The sequence below is a fragment of the Vicugna pacos genome, chromosome 4 (assembly GCF_048564905.1).
Source record: "Vicugna pacos chromosome 4, VicPac4, whole genome shotgun sequence".
Lineage (NCBI taxonomy): Eukaryota > Metazoa > Chordata > Mammalia > Artiodactyla > Camelidae > Vicugna > Vicugna pacos.
The window spans coordinates 66,213,948-66,231,010 of NC_132990.1; the positions used below are offsets into that span (position 1 = coordinate 66,213,948).

Sequence of the window (17,063 nt, forward strand, 5' to 3'; positions counted from 1 at the left end):
CACACCTGTCCCACTCAACTATCCTGTCTTGAGTCACAGTCTGTGCCCTGCGGTCCGACATCTTTTTGATGTGCTCATTTTCAAGAAGTCGTCTAAACCTTATGATGACGCGTGGCCATAATGCATGGGTCTCGCTCTGCTTTTACAAAAACTTCGTCATGGTCATGCGTCATTTCCATAGAGCCGGGCACACCCCTTCAGGAAGGCAGGCCACTGTTGGGTCCTTCTCAATTTGCAGAAAGCAAGCCCAGAGAGGGGCAGGTATGTTCTTAAGGTGGTCCAGATATACAGTGGTAAGAGCCAGGACTAGAAGCAGGTGCCTTGAGTCCCTGTGCTCTTAGTACATGAAACTTGGAATTAATGAGGATATGAAATGAAAAGATGTGGTCTCTGATCTCCAACACCTTAGAATCATGGTCATCCCCCCTACCCCCTCAGCACCCACCATCTCCATCTCTGTGTCTTCCTCTAATCTTCCCCCTCTCCAAACTCTCACAGAACTTCTGAGAGGGCAATTAGCCGTCCACCACAAATGAGAATTATTTATGGATTTGTAGACCTCCTCTCCTCCTGTTAGGATTCATCACCACACCCCTTAAGTCAGTTTCTTCAAGGCCTTCCCCAGACAAGATATGCAATAAATATGTGCTGATCCGAAGTGATGAATTTGAGCTTTCATCCTATTTCCCCAGTATTCATTTCAATTACCTTCTCCCCAGGTATTCATTCATTCTCCTCCTCCCCTTCTCTCCACTTCCACCCTCCAGGTTTCTCCCCTTCTCTTCAACTTGGGGTATTTCCAGAGTGTGCAGCCCTCAGAGAAGGACTAGAAATTAAGATTAGAAGAATTCCTTGACATGACTGATTAAAAGCGGACACGATGAAAACCCAGCAGGAGTCCTTGGTGATGAGCTTCTGTCAATCTCCAGATTCTCCTCTGCTCGCTGCTCGGAATCCTACTTCCTAAGCAGGGAGATTTCCAAGGAGAGCTGTCTAGACTTTTCATCCCTCATCTTGAGCAAAGCCTCTGTGATCTGGCCTCTGCTTCCTTTTCTTATTTTCACCCCGTGACATGCTCCTTCTCATTCAAAAGCTTCAGCCACGCTCTCCCTTAGATTTCCTAAGCCTGATTCTGCTTACTGACCTCTTCATTGTTTTTTCTCACTGCCTCCAATACTCCTTCCCTACAGAACCACATGGCTGGCCCCTTCTCACTTAAATCCTAGCACTAATGCCACTCCCTTAGACATGTCTTTCCCTGATGACCCTATGCAAAGTAACATGGCCTGCATTCCTTTCTAGCCTATTACCCCCAATTATTATTTGCCTGACATTTACTATTCCATGAAACTATTTGGCACATCTACTTGTTCACTCACTTATCAGCAATCTCCCCCTACTAGACAATGAGCTGCATGAGAAACAGGACCATGTTCAGGCTAATTTTCTAACATCCAGATCTGGGCCGTTCAATACAGGAGCCGCTACCCACATACACTATTTAATTTAAAATAAAAATTAAATACGATTAAAAGCCCATTTATCAGTAACCCTAGCCATGTCTCAAGTGTTCAGCCATCACCTGTGGTTAGCGGCTACCATATTGGACAGCACAGGGACCACATCCAGCATCACAGAATGTTCTTTGTGGCAGCACTGGTCCATAGCAATGTTTGAAAAACAGTAGGCAGCCAATAAATATTTTCCGAATCAAGAAAGGAATGAATGGCCCTTTTAATCCTCATTCAGCTTCAGGACACCCTCTCCCTTTTGTGGCTTACTCCATAAGCGAGATGAACTGGACAATGCTCAAAGGGCAATGCTGAGCTTGGTGAGGGGTGTGAAAGGATTTTTACAGGAGACAGGGCTGTGAAAACAGGCCTATTGAGTCTGGAAGACAATACTTGTGGTTGCAAAACTGGAAAAGAATTACAATGTTGTATGATTTTAGAGACTTATGGACAGAAGTCAGATTTAGCATCAAGGTAAGAAAACATTTCAACAAAATGCTCCCTCGGCAACATACGCTGGTTTGTGTGGCCAAGAGTTGACTGTTGCTAAAAGTACCAAAAATGAGACTGAATGGCCATGTTTCATGGATATTCCAAAAAGGATTCTTGATTCTTGAATAAGGAGAAAGGGTTGGTTATAGTGAAACCTTAAAACACTGAGATTCTTTGATGAATGTTAGGAAACATGAATTTCAAAGAGTTAATAATATGCCCACAGCTATTCCTAGCATCTCCTGAAAAACCCAATCCTGTTGGCCATCCACAATGGTTATCATTAACCATCAGTGGTTCAATGGAAAGAGCAGAGATGCTGAAGCAAGAACTGAGGTTCAAATTCTAGCTCTGTTGGTTATGTGACCTTGGGCAAGGGATCTAGCCATCCTGAGCTGCACTTTCCTCTTCCATAAAGGGGTCTGTATCTGCCTCATTGGTTGGAAGGAAGATGAAATGGGACCAAACTTAAAGATCCTTGAACACAGCAGGGTAACGTTCCCTTCCAAGCAGAGTATAAGTTGACCTGTCTGTATCATCACTGGTACCCCGACATTGTTGGCATAGGCGGCGTAATTTTGGAGCCATGATTTCATTGCTTTGAGTGAATATGAAATAATTGCCAGAAAGAGATAGAGTGAAAGAGAGAGAGAAATTGAGGTTGCTGATGAGACTCAAGTTCAGTCGTAACAGCAAAGGTTTCTAGAGCAACTACTTTTTGCCAGTCCCTGGGGATAAAGAGGTACTCCGAAGATCTTAGGCCACATTGAACAGGGCAAGCGAGACGTATGCCCGCAGAGTTATAAAACAGGGAGAAGAGAGACACAAGCTAAAATCGAGTTTCAGACAAAATTATACGATAGGACAGGGTAGAAGGAGATTCATTACAAAATAAGATTTGGAGATGGCTTCTTGGAAGGGTCCTTTGAGCTGGATGCTGAGATAGAATTTTTAGAATTTTCAAAAGGTGAGGCGGACATTGGGAGAGGGAGGAGAGAAAGTCCTACAGGGGTTCCTTGCAGAAAGGGCTCGAATGGGGAAACAGTGAGGGGAATTATTTGGAGAGTGACGTGTGAAGGCCTGTCCCCTTCACTTGACCCCCGTCTTGGCTCTCGTGTAATTACCAGGAGTTCGGGGGCCAGTCTGTTAACCTTTGGATTTCAGCAAGGGGAGAGCAGGGAGAGGAAGAAGGGTAGGAGATGTCTACCCAGTGACCTGTTCAGGTACCTGGGGTTTCTTCTAAGGAAGTGGGAGGGGGCAAGCTAGAGGACGCAAGTCAGAAGACGCCTCCTCACACAACTGAAGGCCCCTTGGGCAGAGACCTTTCTAGGGAAATAGAGGCTTTGGGGTCAGAAGCATAAAGTCTTGTAAGCACTACGAAGGAGATGTTTCATTTGGACTGACCAGGGTCGAGGGGACTGTTTTTATGGTCTCCGCCTGTACAATTTCAAATATATCCCTTGCAGCCTGAGCTGGACTGTCTAAACTCAACAGGGGCCCAACAGCTGATCTGGAATCTCTGAGCCGTTTCTCCTTGGTTGGAATGGAGTCACAGCTCCCCCTTCTGGGAGCTAAAGTGCCAACCAGCCCCAGAAAAGCCTGCGTGGAAAGGCTCTATAGCACATGGGCCTGAAACTCCCACGATTTTTCTCCATGCTCGCCCGTACCCCTAAACGAGCATCTAGGAGTCCGGGAGCAGACTTTCGCGTGGGCCTGGTTCTGACTTCTCAAGAGCGCATCTTTCAAGGGCTTTATGTTTCTCCCTCCTTGGAGCTATGAGGCCCAGTCTTCGTGTGGGTGATGTTTTTCTAAAGGGGAACGCGACGTGGTGCAGAGAGGGCAATTCCCTTCTGGGGGACTACAGCAAGTAGACAGGAGTTCTGAATCTGCATGAGCATACGTAAGTGCACGTCTGCGTGTGTGCACGTGCGAGCTCCTGTGACGGGAATACATATGGCTGGATAGGGGTAAGAATAGAAAGAATTGAAAGAAATGAGTTTGCCTGAAGTATTTACATGGATAGATGGGTGTACACTTGGCTCTCTGGAAAGCAAAGTGTTTTTTAATAAAGAGCTCAGGTACAGTCCAGATGCTCTGCTGGCTTCTGTCTGCCAGTCACGGTCAGTATTGGGTCCCTGCCCGTATGTAATTCTCTGAAGGCACTGGAGAAAGAATGTATGTTCTGTGTGTGTGTGTGTGTGTGTGTGTGTGTCTGTCTGTCTGTCTGTCTGTCTGTCTCTGCCTGTCTAATGGGGGGCATGATTAAGACATTGGACCCTTTCTCTCCAGGTCACGTTTCCAAACGGAGAAGCTTTGAAATGCATCTCTGAAATGAGAAGTTTGTGGAGGGGAGACAAACGATGATCTTGGATGGGAATGGTGGTAGGGCAGGGGTGGAGAGCAATCTGTAGCCCCCTGGGCAGTGTGGCAGAGCAGAAAGGACACTGCTCTGGGTGTCAGGCATCACAGTTCTAGCCCCGGGCATCCCACTGCCTCACTAGAGAACATTGGGGAGTTCTCATGTCCTCTCAGGCTACAGAGCCCTGCCTGTCTGCTCTTTAATATTCCTTCCAGCTTCGACTGTCTATGAATTGAAAAAGAGAGAAAACGAGAGCAGTTCCTAACATGGGGTCTCGTCCTCTGCCTTCACACACCCCACCCAAAATGAACTAGGGACCTCTGCTCTGACATGAGTTTCCCGAAGCAGATTCCTTGTGGCCCTGTGACAGCTTCAGTCTGTAAGGTATCAGCCTCTGGCCAGAGAATGGTGTGTCTGCAAGTGCTTGCAGGTAGCACCGTCACCCACCAGCCAGGGCAGGTTCCTGCAAACACATGTTTGCTTTTATCTCTCCCAGAAGATAAATATATACATATATATACATATATACATATATATATATATATACATATGTGTATTTTTTAAGACAAGTATATTTCTACTTTTTTTCCCTAAAAGGCTTTTTCAGTGGCCCCTTCCTGCCAAGGTAGACAGGCGTCTGTATCCCAGCGTCTCAGCTCTTGTCCTCCCGAGCCTCGCTGCCTAAGAGCAGAACGGCTGCCTCCTACCTTGGGAAAGTAACAGCTGCCGAGTCTGGAAGCCATGCTAACAGCAGTAAAACTCAGCATTTTTGCTGAGTAGGGCAAGCCTCTAAGAGGCATCCGGGAATCAAATCAATGGCTGGCCCCAGAGTCCAAGCCTAGCAGGACCTAGCCAGGGTGGCCAAGGGGACTTACCTCGAGAATCTCCGAAGGGGCGGAGGAAAGAGGAAAGAGGGACATGACCCGAACTGTCTTCCTTACGGGGATTCTTCCCTCCACCCCCGTGCCCTTGGCAGTATATTAGAACCAAGCAAGAGATGTGAGGTGCAAATTAACAGCAGTTTAAGTCAGTTACCGCCACATTCTACCATGAGTTCCCCACCCACAACCGGTTCCCAAATTGTAGGTCTCCCTCGGCATTGAAACACACACACACACACACACATCCCGCCGCTCTGCCTTCTCCCAGTATCCTCCTAAGTCCAGTGGAGCCATGAGGAGGCACAGTTTAGGAGGACATTCTCTTGGGGCCCCCCAAGCCTGCCTGAAATGGGGAAGGGAAGGAGGAATCTGCCTTAGGGAAGTACCCCTTCCATCTCCTTCCGTATTACCCCGAGCTGCCCCCAAATGAAATTTCCTCTGCAATTCTGTGTAACTATGATGGATGAGCAAGTCCCCGAGGACTCTTTCTCCTCTCCCTTGAAGGGGTTGCATGCAAACTTGCCCAGATCCACCCCAAGAGCACCAGAAGCAGGAGGTACTGTTATGCTGTTGTGATTACGAGCCGAGAGAGGCAGGGCAGACTCTATCCTAGACTTGCCAAGCCCCAGATGAGTCCACTGCTGACTTCTCTCTTTCTGTCACCCACTACCCAGTGACTCCAAATTCCCATCAGAATCCTGGAGTCTGCCCAGTGTGGGATTTAAAGTGACAGTGTCTCATTGCCTCAGGGTTTGGCCATTTCTCCTTCATATTAAACGATGAGTCCAAGTGTAGCAGATCTCCATCATTTGGAAAAATTTTCCTTCAAGGGTTCCAGTATTGGGCTAAATAAGGTACCATCCCGAGCCCCATAATCCTCCCCAAATCCCAAGCCCAGAGCCCCAAGAGGAGCCCACAGCGGGTTTCCCGATGGCTACGTGATCCTATAATAAGGATCCCATTCTGTGGAAGCTGGAGAGATCTAATTAAAAAGACACACAAGCGCACACATACAAACACATACGTACAAACATGCACGCGCACACACACGCACACACACACACAAACCGTGCCTTAAGTAGGTTATAGGACCTCTCTTCACCCCCTTGCCTACACAATCACACACACACCCACACACACACCACAAACACACGCATCGAACGCAAACGACGCCGCACACGCAAACACACACACCACCACATCAAGTTCCCACCATGGTACACACGTCGGGAGCGCGCGGGGAGCGCACACGCCACTTACTAAGACCCTCACTTAACCCTTCGAGCCCCAGAATAGAGAGACATCCCCCCCCCCACTCCGACCCTTCCTCCCGGGAACCTGGGAGGACTCGCTGGCGGCGGGGCGGCCGGGGGAAGCGCGGAAGGGAGCCGGGAGGGGGAGGGGCGGCGCGGCGGGGGCGCCCCGAATGCGGTCCGGGGCGGTCTCCAAGGGCAGAGGGGCTGCCGGCGCTGCGCCCGGCGCCGCCTTACCTGGAGTCAATGTCCGTCTTTGGCGGAGAGCTGAGGGCGGACGCTTTTTATTCGGCTCGGAGGGAACTTGGGAGAGCCCTGCGTCCAGCTCGCATACCGGGAACGGCGCGGGGACTGCAGGCGTGGGGGTACCTGGCTCCTAGCAGCCTGGCTCATACTCAGCCGTAAAGTCCCCTTCGCTGGTCCCGAGGACAGGCATGAATCCCGGCTCCGGAAGGCGGTCACTACTCCCTCTGCCTCCCGGCTCTCTCGCTCTGGCTCGCTCGCTCTCTCCCCCTCTCGCTCGTCCGCTCGCCTGCGCTTTCCTCCTCCCCCCGCGCCAGATCAGTTCGCAGCCGTGGGGCCCGGGAGCGAGGCGGCTGGCGAATGGAGAGGGAAGTCCAAGTGCGCCGCGGTCTCCGGGCGGGGAGCAGCGGAGGCCGGGCTACGCGGGGGGAGGGACTTACCCGGCGACGGGCGAAAATGAATGGGGGAGCGGCTGCCGGGGGGCGGGCAGGGAGGAGCCAGGAGCCGGGTCTATTCTGAGGAGTGTTTTGTACATCTTTAGGCGGAGGAGGAGAGAAGAGAGGACCAGAGAGAGAACGGAGGCCTCCTCCGAGGGAGGGGCGGCCTGGGTGGCCCGAGGCTGAGCCACAGGGGAGTCTCGTGGGTCTGGGAATAGGGCGGCGTGTCTCCGAGTCCGAGCGCCCAAAGGGACTGCGTGTGGCTTGTGTGCGCGGACCCCTGCATCGTGATGCTCCTAAGTGTGTCTGTAGCTGTGTGCGTCGCGAGTATCTGAGTGTTTCTGGGTATGCGGGTGCTTGTGTGTCTCTGCGTGTCTATCCGAGTACGGTTTTGTCTGGGGAGGTGCCCGTATCGGTCCGCTTGTGTCTGCTTGTCTCCCCGTGAGTACTTAACACTGTTTGTTTCTCTGTATGTGTAGGCATGAGCCCACGTAATCTCCCAGAATTAAGCAACTGCTTCTCTACGTGGGCAGGATGTAGGAGTGAGAAGCTGAGGGGACGCAAAGTTCTCTCGGTACCGCCAGAGGCAGGAAAGGGGCGAGGGTACGGGGGCTAAGGCATTAACACAGAGAACCAAATATACTGAATTTAGCCTCAGATGCTGGCTGGGGTTGCTGACACGGGGCCTCTCCCTAAAGCAGAAAAGAAGGCCAGAACACAGTCTGAAGTCTCACAGTGCATTTTCTGTATGTTTGCTTACTTTGTTTTCTTTCTTTTTTAAAATTTAAACCAAATCAGCCACGAAGGTTCTTAGTTCCTGGAAGCTCAGGCAAGGGTAGGTGGCATCAGTGCAGGTGGCAGATAAAGGGGCAGGGAACAAAACAAGAAAAAAGTGATGATAAATTTAAAGGAGCCCAGATTCTGTAAAAGCGCAGGCTCCAGACTGTGTAGAATCCTGTAACTGTGTAATCTTGGCCGAATAGCTTACCTCTTAAGCCTCAATTCTTCACTGGTATAATAGGATAATGTAGCTATCTAACATGTGTAATAGGACAATATACCTGTCTAACATGGTTGGTGTAAAATTTAAATAAGCATTGTATGTAAAATAATTTAGAATTCTCCCAGGCACCTGTGAATGCTCAAATCATGTTATGTGTAATTATGATTGGTATTGTTATTAATGTTATTATTATCCAAAGGGTGATAGGAGAGAGATGTGATAACTATGGAGACCCAGAAGGATCTAGGGGCTAGTGAGTTAGAGGAAGATGAGTCTTGAAACAAAATGGAAGAGACATTCTTGAGCGAAGAATTGAAAACTTGAGAAAAATTGTTTTAGTTGACAAGGAGGGAAGGGAAAAGAGAGGAGGAGAGAGAAGATAACCAAATGAGCCTGGTCAGAGCAGCGCATGGCTGAGGAGGGGAGGGTGGAAAAGAGGGGAGCAGGAGCCATTTCAAAGCCGCTCTCTGCTGTCCTCAACTCTGCTCCTAAGGACGGGTAGTCAGCACCACGGACAGCTCTCCAGCCACTGACCAACGAGGGGCTTTCTCTCCGCCTGGTAGAAACTTCTCCATTTTAGCGTGGACAAATTTCTCCTTCCCTGGGCTTCTGGCCCAGGCTCAGATTCTGGGCAGGAACCACTGTCTTTGATTCCAACCACGAAGAATGGCACTCACAACACACATTGCTTCTCCCATCCATCTCAGCACGCAACTCCAGGTCTCTATCTCCTATTTCTCTTTTCCTTCTTTCTTTCCTTCCTTCTTCCTTCCTTCCTTCCTTCCTTCCTTCCTTCCTTCCTTCCTTCCTTCCTTCCTTCCTTCCTTCCTTCCTTCCTTTTTCTTTCTTTCTTTCTTTCTTTCTTTCTTTCTTTCTTTCTTTCTTTCTTTCTTTCTTTCTTTCTTCTCTTCTGCCCTTTTCTCTCTCTTTCTACCCATCTCTTCCTTCTATTTTTCCCTCTCTCCCTCTCTGTTTCTCCATCATCTCCCAGCTCAAATACTTCTCTTTGAGTGATATTAGGCTACAGCAGTCCTGCTGGGAATGCAGTTCTGAAATCAGTCTGAAACACCTAGTTAGGCAGCTGCAGAAGAGGACCAACATACAGACTGACTCCTCTTAGCTCTTCTCTCCTGATCGGTCTCCCAAGATGGGCTGTGGTCCTGATACCTTAGAAACAGGGCACTTTTAACACTATGGAACATTTTCCTATCTTCCTCTCCTGCACCTCACACAGTCAGTATTTCCTTCAGGAAACATAGAACATTTTCCAGTTCCAATTACTCCGACAGAGGGAAAGAGGAAAAGGAGAGAGAGAATTTTGAACTGTTACCATGCATCGGGCATTTCATTTGGGGTTTCCCTATATTATGTTTTATAATGCTTAATGCTGTGAAGTATGAGATTGGTAGTAGCATGCAACGGTACACTTAGCAGTGATGGAGTCAGGAATTCGACACCCAAGTCTAAGTCCAAAATCTGTACTGTGTTCTCTGGGAATAATGGGGAAGCTTTGGGGTGATTGAAAGAGCTTAGGATTTAATGGGGTCACCACACCAAACTCTAAATATCAACTGAAATGGCTGAGACCATGACACCCTCTGTGCCAACAGAGAATTTTTCAGCTCTTATCCATGAAGAGGATATGAAAGCTTCTCATGGGCAGATTTAAGACTCACCCAAGCCTTATGGTTTCTGGGTTTTGAATAAAACTTCATCCTTTCCAGGTCTTAGTTCATTTGCATTTGGCTCTGTTTAGCTTCCCTGTTTCTATGAAGAAAGGCTAAGAGGGCCATTTTTGAAAGTCTCCCAAGACTCTTCGGTCATCAGAAAAGTTCTCAGTGCAAAGCATTCCTAATGACTTATGGAGGAAGCAATCAGAACCATATGGATAACATTTCTGCAGAAATACACACGGGTGGGAAAAGGTTTAGAGGCCAAAAATATATTTCTTTTTTTTCTTCTTTGCCAAAGAAAGAACATTTAAGGCAGCTTGAGATATGTGAGAAATGTCTTGTTCTTTCTTTGGGGTGGGTGTTGGTGAGCAGCTGTTTGCTATTTCCACTGAATTTTACCAAGGGTTTGCATGGGGAGGAGGTGCCAAGGGATTTAGGGTAGACTTAAGAAAGAACTTCCTGTCTCTAGAGCTTGAGTGATACTAGAATGGGACCTTTTTCCAAGGACATTTAATGAGACAATGGGACAGTTCTTCTCAGTCTTCACAACGTAATGATTTGATAAGCATTGGGTTGTATTTTTAGAGTCACATACACTTTTCAGAATCCTACAATTTCTATGGATCCTATCTCCTGTGAAAAATATATTTACAAAAACGCCCACAAAATTTTGCACGGATTTCATTGAATCCCTCTTTGCCAATCTCATTCATGGATGTCTATACCCAGACTCCAGCTTCAGGACCTATAGAATAGATGACTTCTATGGTGTCCAGCCTGATCTTGGATTTTGCAGACTGCTTCATTTAGATTTGAGCTTAAGAAATTGGAGAAGGGAAGCCAAGAGGGAAAATGAAAAACAGGTAACAGCCTTTTTTTCCCCCTAGAAATATGTATAAGAAATATAGATAAATGTTCAGGGTTGAAATGGAAGTTTCACTTTCCCCACCTTAAATAAAGATATGATTTGGTCCTATTTGTCAGGGTCTGAACGACCTGCTGCTGCATCAGAAGCTTAAGTTTACTACTCTGGTCAAATCTCAAAGGAGTTAAAAAATCCCTTAATCTAGAACGCTTTGGGTTCAGAATAGACTGAACAGAGGCAGAAAAAAGTCTGCATTTGTTAAGTGCCTACTGAACGTGAGATGATGTGAAAGATTCCAAAATAAATATCTTCCCTGGTCTCTGTCTTCTGGGAGTCTGAAAATCCTTTGCAGAGCCATACTTACCCCTAAACAATCACAGTGCCCTATAGAATGTAGTTGGCATGTACAGAGTTTATAGGAGATGCTACAAAAGCTAAGAGAAGGAAAATTTTGCCTCTGTATGAGGTATAACACTTTGTACCTGTTAAGGGTCATTTTCATTTTGTTTTAAAAGCAGTTGAATTAATAAGAACTGATATTTAGTGAGTGATTACTATATATAAGCAACACTCAAACCTTCCATGTCTTCCATTTAAGTTTTTATGAGCATCTTCCAATTGAATAAAAATAAAAATTCACCCCCACCCCCGACTTTCTCTCTCCCAAACCTGTTGGGCCAGGACACTTCAAGCACAAAACTTATCTACCATTCTACTTACCCAGAGCCTGAAGGATGTTTAATTACATACCAAAATAGCAGAGTCAGAAACTTTCTGCCCAGAATTCAGTGCCCTCCATCATCTGGGCCCCACATTCTTTATTATCTTATTTATACCTAATTATCACCCCTCTACCTTCTCTGTTAGCAACAATTAACTGCTCACTGGATCCTGGTTCCCAGTGTACCCCCTCTCTGTGCCCTTAATTAGACTTGTTCCTCCACTGCAATGTCTTTTTCTCCCAGCAGCCCTTAACTTCTTCATAACCAGGTCTGATCCCTCCTTAAATATTTAGTTCACATGCTATAGCCTCTGCCACTTTGATCTGCATAAAGCACTTTAACACGAAATGTGCAAGGCTGCCCATGATCTCTCTCCCCTTATCATGTGTCCCCCTTCACTCCAACCACTCTGACCCCCTCCCAGTTACTAGAGTTTACAAAGTTCCTTTATGCCCCTAGGTCTTTGTGTTTAGCTGTTCTCTCTGTCAGAAGCCACTTTCCATTACTAGTCAAAGCTCTGCTCACCCCGTAGGTATCAGGGTAAATGTCACTTCTCTGACATCCAGACCAAGGCCAGTCCCCTGATATCAATTCTCTCACAACCCTTTATGTCACCTTCATGATATGTATCATCATTGTAATTAAACAATTATTGGTGATATTATTTGTTTAATTTACATTTCCTGAGCTAGAACTAAGACCCAAAGGCACAAAAGATACCTTTGCATAAGACCTTGGTACATGCAAGTGCAGTGAATGTGTATTAGCCACACCCTATGTCCTAGGAGCTTCTGTGTGCTTCACGAATAATATTTCATTTAATCCTTCAAACAGTCCTGTGCCATCAGTACTATTATTACAATTATAACCCCTGTTTTAAGATGAGGAAAATGGAGGAAGTTAAACAAATTGCTCAATATTGCCTACCAGTGCCAGGATTCAAACCCAGTCTCCCTGCTGCAGAAGCCAAGCCCATAGTCACCTCGCTACCTAGCCCTCTGCATGGGAGACGTCCAGTATCCATTTACTGAATAAACAGGGGTTCTTCCTAAGCCCTTCAAACTTTTTTTTTTATTTTGGTGGGGGAGGGGGTAGATAATTAGGTATTTATTTATTTATTTACACAGAGGTACTGGGGATTGAACCCGCGCAAGCATGCGAGCACGTGCTGTACCACTGAGCTCCATCCTCCCCCTATAAGCCCTTCAGTCTTTAAGGCTACTGGCACTCTCCCCTTTCTACCTTTCATGAAGCTTATTTGCATACGTGATTCTTGCCCTTGGTATCCTCAGCTATGGCTGCGTTCTTTCAGCAAAACACACTGAAATTCTGGAGCCATACCATCATCTACAAACACCTTGACCAGGAGTTGCACCCTTCCTGATCTACCACCTGGCTCCCCCAGCCATGAGAGTGGACGTCTTTGGACATGAGCACATGCAGATTGCTTTTGGTAGACATGCTCAGCTCTCTCTCTCTCTCCTCTCTGTTTCTTCCGTGTTGCCAAAGTTTAAGCTCCCTTAGGTCTGAGCTTGCTCAGGCCATTGCCCTGGTGAAATATGATTACTAAAAAGGGTTTTGGAAAAGGTATTCAGAAACATACTATCGTATTGGCTCAGGCTCAAAGGATAACCTTACTGCAAATTTCAATATTCTCCTTGAATTAATAATTCAGCACATGTAAGCCCTTTTGGAATCTCAGAAAGTCTCTCCCTTGTTTTGCTTTGTTTTTTCGGAACCTTATATTTTGCAATGACTGAGGGATGACGTAGGCATAGCAGATGGCCCCACTTTGCAGAAAAGGAAACAGACTCAAGGACTTAGTATGACTCGCATAAAGATAATATTTCGTAATGATGGGCCCACAACTTGAACCCAGATATTCAAACTCATCAAGGCTGGTGTACCAGTTCTCTCTTTAGCTGTCTGTTAAACACTGTTTTGGTGGTTTGATGATCAATCTGTTTCCCTCTATTCTCTGTTCTCACCTCTTCTCTGCTCTACCCCAGCTTTCACTCTCTGCCACATTCCACTAGGGGGAGCCCTACATAGGCTATTGGTAGCATTCAACTGCCTAGTATCCATTTTCCTCTTCGGCTAAAAGGCCTTTATTTTCCTTTGGGAAACCAGCCTTTCTCCGTTCATTTGGTTCTACAGGTGCTGATTCTACCCCCTGGCTCTAGGGTACATAACCAAGGCTGGCCAGTCAAGGTATTCTATCCCCATGGTCACTGTGTTTGGTTTAGAGATGGGTACTGACACAGACAGGTACCATTAGAGTCAGTCCCAGAACATTTACTGGAACCATTATTTAAAAGTGCTCCTAAAGCAAAAATAATAATAATGGATATGCTTAGCTGGCAGAATCCAAGCTAAGATCTGGAGATCTGGAAATTATTTTTGCCACCCCAGTGAGGAGGCCTGGCTGAGAATGAAGGCAACCCGGAGGAACACTAACCTACCAAATAGATCCAGAGGTGCCTGAAGTCCCAGACAGGCACTTAACCCCTGGGCCAACAGCTCTCCTTTCTACTTAAGCCAGTTTGACTTGGGTTTTGTGTCACTTGCTACCAAATGTATCCTGAATAATACAGCATTATAAATCAGAACGATTGACTTGTAGATACACAACTTTGAAGCATTTGATTTACAGAGAGCAGAAATAGGAGTAGTGAGATGAACTTGGAGCAAGGTGAATGGCCATTAATCCAGGTCTGTCTCTAGTAAGCCCTGTTCCTTGGACAAATTGAGTCTGTTTGTCCTCTGTTTTCAACTTATTTGCTGGGCAGAATTCTATAGTGGACCCCCAGGGACCCTGGCCCTTGTATAATCCTGTCTCCTTCGAGTGTGGCTATAACCCATGAATATGACGAAATATCACTCCTGTGATTAAATTATATTATAAAACAAACAGCAGAGGTGGTGTCTAGGAGCTAAAAGAAGTTCCTGATTGGCAGCTATCAGGCAAATGGGAGCCTCAGTCCTACAACCACAGGAAGATGGATTCTGCCTGTACCCTCTGAACTTAGAAGAGGACACGAGCCCCACGTGACAGTCACAGCTTCTGCTGACCCCTTGATTTCAATCTGATGAGACCCCGAGTAAAGAATCAAGTCACTCTCTCTATGACTGGAACTGTGACCTACAGAAACAGTAAGAGAAGAAATCTGTGTTTTTTAAGACACTAAATTTATTGCCCAGCAATGGAAAGTTAATAGTCTATAAATTAGGTCGTTGGATGGAGCCATCTCTACGGTTTTCTCTTTCATCTCTGACATCACATGACCAGGTGGCAATAGGTGCTTGTGCTAAACATCTGGGGGTTCCTATACTACATATCAATCCTTGATGGCCTTCCTCATGTCCACCCATAAATGCCTCCAAGGCTAGAGAATGAGAAATCCCTCTCACTCAGCTTGAAAAGCTACCTCATCCAGTGACTTATTTTCTATACAAAGCCTTGCCCTGTTGATGTATAATTTTGAAGTTAATTCCATCCAGAGAAGCATGATTATTGGGGCTGGGGGTGTGTGAAGATGAATTCCTATTTGCCCCACGGCTTGCTCCCGGTAAGATTGTCTTCCATTTGGGTGACATCATTTTTTCTGAGATGTAAATAAACACTAGTTATTTTCAACTCAGTGAGCATAGTGGATATGAGAAACAGACTTTGGATTCAAACAGATTTGGGGCCATACCTGGCATTACCACATCCCAGGAAGTCACAAAGTAAGCCTTGTTGGAAACCTTGTACACACATTAACCCTTTCAGGTCTCAATGTCCTCATTCGGCAAATAGGGATCCGATAATTAATCCAGTACCTATTTCTCTGAGTCAGTCATCTAGTCTATAGCAGTCCTTGGGAACATATAGTCATCTTAGGAAGTATCATTTATCCCCATAAGGTCACTGTAATGATTAAAGGAGACAAGAGTTTAGCATGAAGCCAGACATGCAGTGAGCCTCAATCAATTGGAGGCATGCTTAGAGGTGTTACACCTCTGATTAGGGATTAGTAATTATTAATAACAGCCTTTATTGAGCACTTACTCTGGGCCAGGCATGCCTCCGACTATTTCCTGTGTATTAACTCATGTAATCTTCTCAAAGATCCCAGTAGGTAGATGCTATGATTGTCATCCCCCACGAAAAAAAGAATTAGTAAGTATCAAATTAAAATTAAAAGCATACAGTTGAGCTGACAATTCACTGCACTTAGCCATGATTTCCTGCCACCTCTAATTAGATGCCATTAGAGCAAAACGGATGACACAGGGCAGAGAGGTTTTGTTTGTATGTTTGTTTTTTGAATGGCGAAACCTTCCCTACACCCCAATTGTATATGCTACTTCCACACTGTAAGTACCCCATTCATGACAAATTCTGACCACATTGCCATCACTGATGTAGAATCACCAGCACTGCTGTTTCTCTTTGCCACTTGTCCCATGCTTATAATGTGCCAGAAAGTTTGCTAAGAGCTTCACAAATATTATTTTATTGAGCAAATTAATTTAAAAATCTTCCCCAAAAAGCTATGAGTCACAGGTGATCTCTAGTCTCATAGATGAAGAAACTGAGGCTCTGAGAGGTAGAATGATTTTTCTTACAAACACACAGCTAGGAAGAGCTGAAGTTTGGCTTGAAACCCAGTCCTGTAAGTCTGTGTTTTTAATTACTATGGTCAGCCAGCCTGGGTTGCGCTTTCACAAACTGTGACACAAGACTGCAAGCCTCATCTACTTGAGTCCGCGGTGATATTAAACTGACACGTAAACATTTTCTTTCTTGGTTCAGGGTTACTGTCCTTGAGAAGGTATGGTTAGCTTGTTATTTTATAACAAAAATATCCTTTGGTCACTGTTTATCATTGACCTCTACCGCAATTAGCTTGAGTTTAGCTGGCTAATCTTTATTTGGTTTCAAACCACCAGATATTCTTAGATTTTCAATATGTCTTGGTGTCTCCTCAGTGTTACCTCTTGTCCGTCGCTTGCCTGGGGCAGCCGTTGCTAATTGATCATGGAGCCCTCTCCCACAATACGCCAAAACTCTTCTTAGCACAACGCTCCAGGCAACAACTACCAGTCAATTAGATTTGTCACTGCAGATGAAACCTAAGTGTCAGCCCTGCGTGTTCTCTCCCGGAGACAGGTGACGTTCCTCTGTGAATGTGTGAGATAAAAGCATGCCTCTCTGACGGCAAGATCAAATGGAAAGAATTACCTAAATGTGAGTTAAGATGTCTTTACCTTTCTACTCTGAAGGTCAAACACAGCACAGCTTTTCTCATTCTCTATGTTTCATTACAAATGTCAGCACAGAAAATTGTTTACGGAGCCTGAGTCCCTGGGTTGCTGAGTTGCTGCTTGTGCGAAATGCATAATTCATTAAAATCCAGACATACTTGTAGATATCAAACTCTCTGTCATCGATAGGTGGGCACTGAAGGCTTTATTAGGGGCAGGGATCCCAAGAAACAAATTAATGTCTGTTTGATTAAACAATCAGAGGGTAAACAAAGCCATGGTTAATGAATTTCGTCATTGTTCTTCACTGCTAGGACATTTGCCTGTGTTAGCTCTTGCTCGTAATAACACTCTTGAATAATCAGACCATGATA

At 45.9% G+C, this 17,063-nt stretch overlaps 1 protein-coding gene across 1 annotated transcript in view; it reads right to left on the reverse strand.

Annotated features, from left to right (window-relative positions):
• Window positions 1-7,101, reverse strand: part of BRINP1 (BMP/retinoic acid inducible neural specific 1) — a 158,863-nt gene extending 151,762 nt beyond the window's left edge. Inside the window, exon 1 of the mRNA XM_072960010.1 lies at window positions 6,734-7,101. The gene's annotated coding sequence lies outside the window, so the exon portion shown is untranslated. The remainder of the gene's footprint in view (window positions 1-6,733) is intronic.
• Between the last annotated feature and the right edge of the window lie 9,962 nt (window positions 7,102-17,063).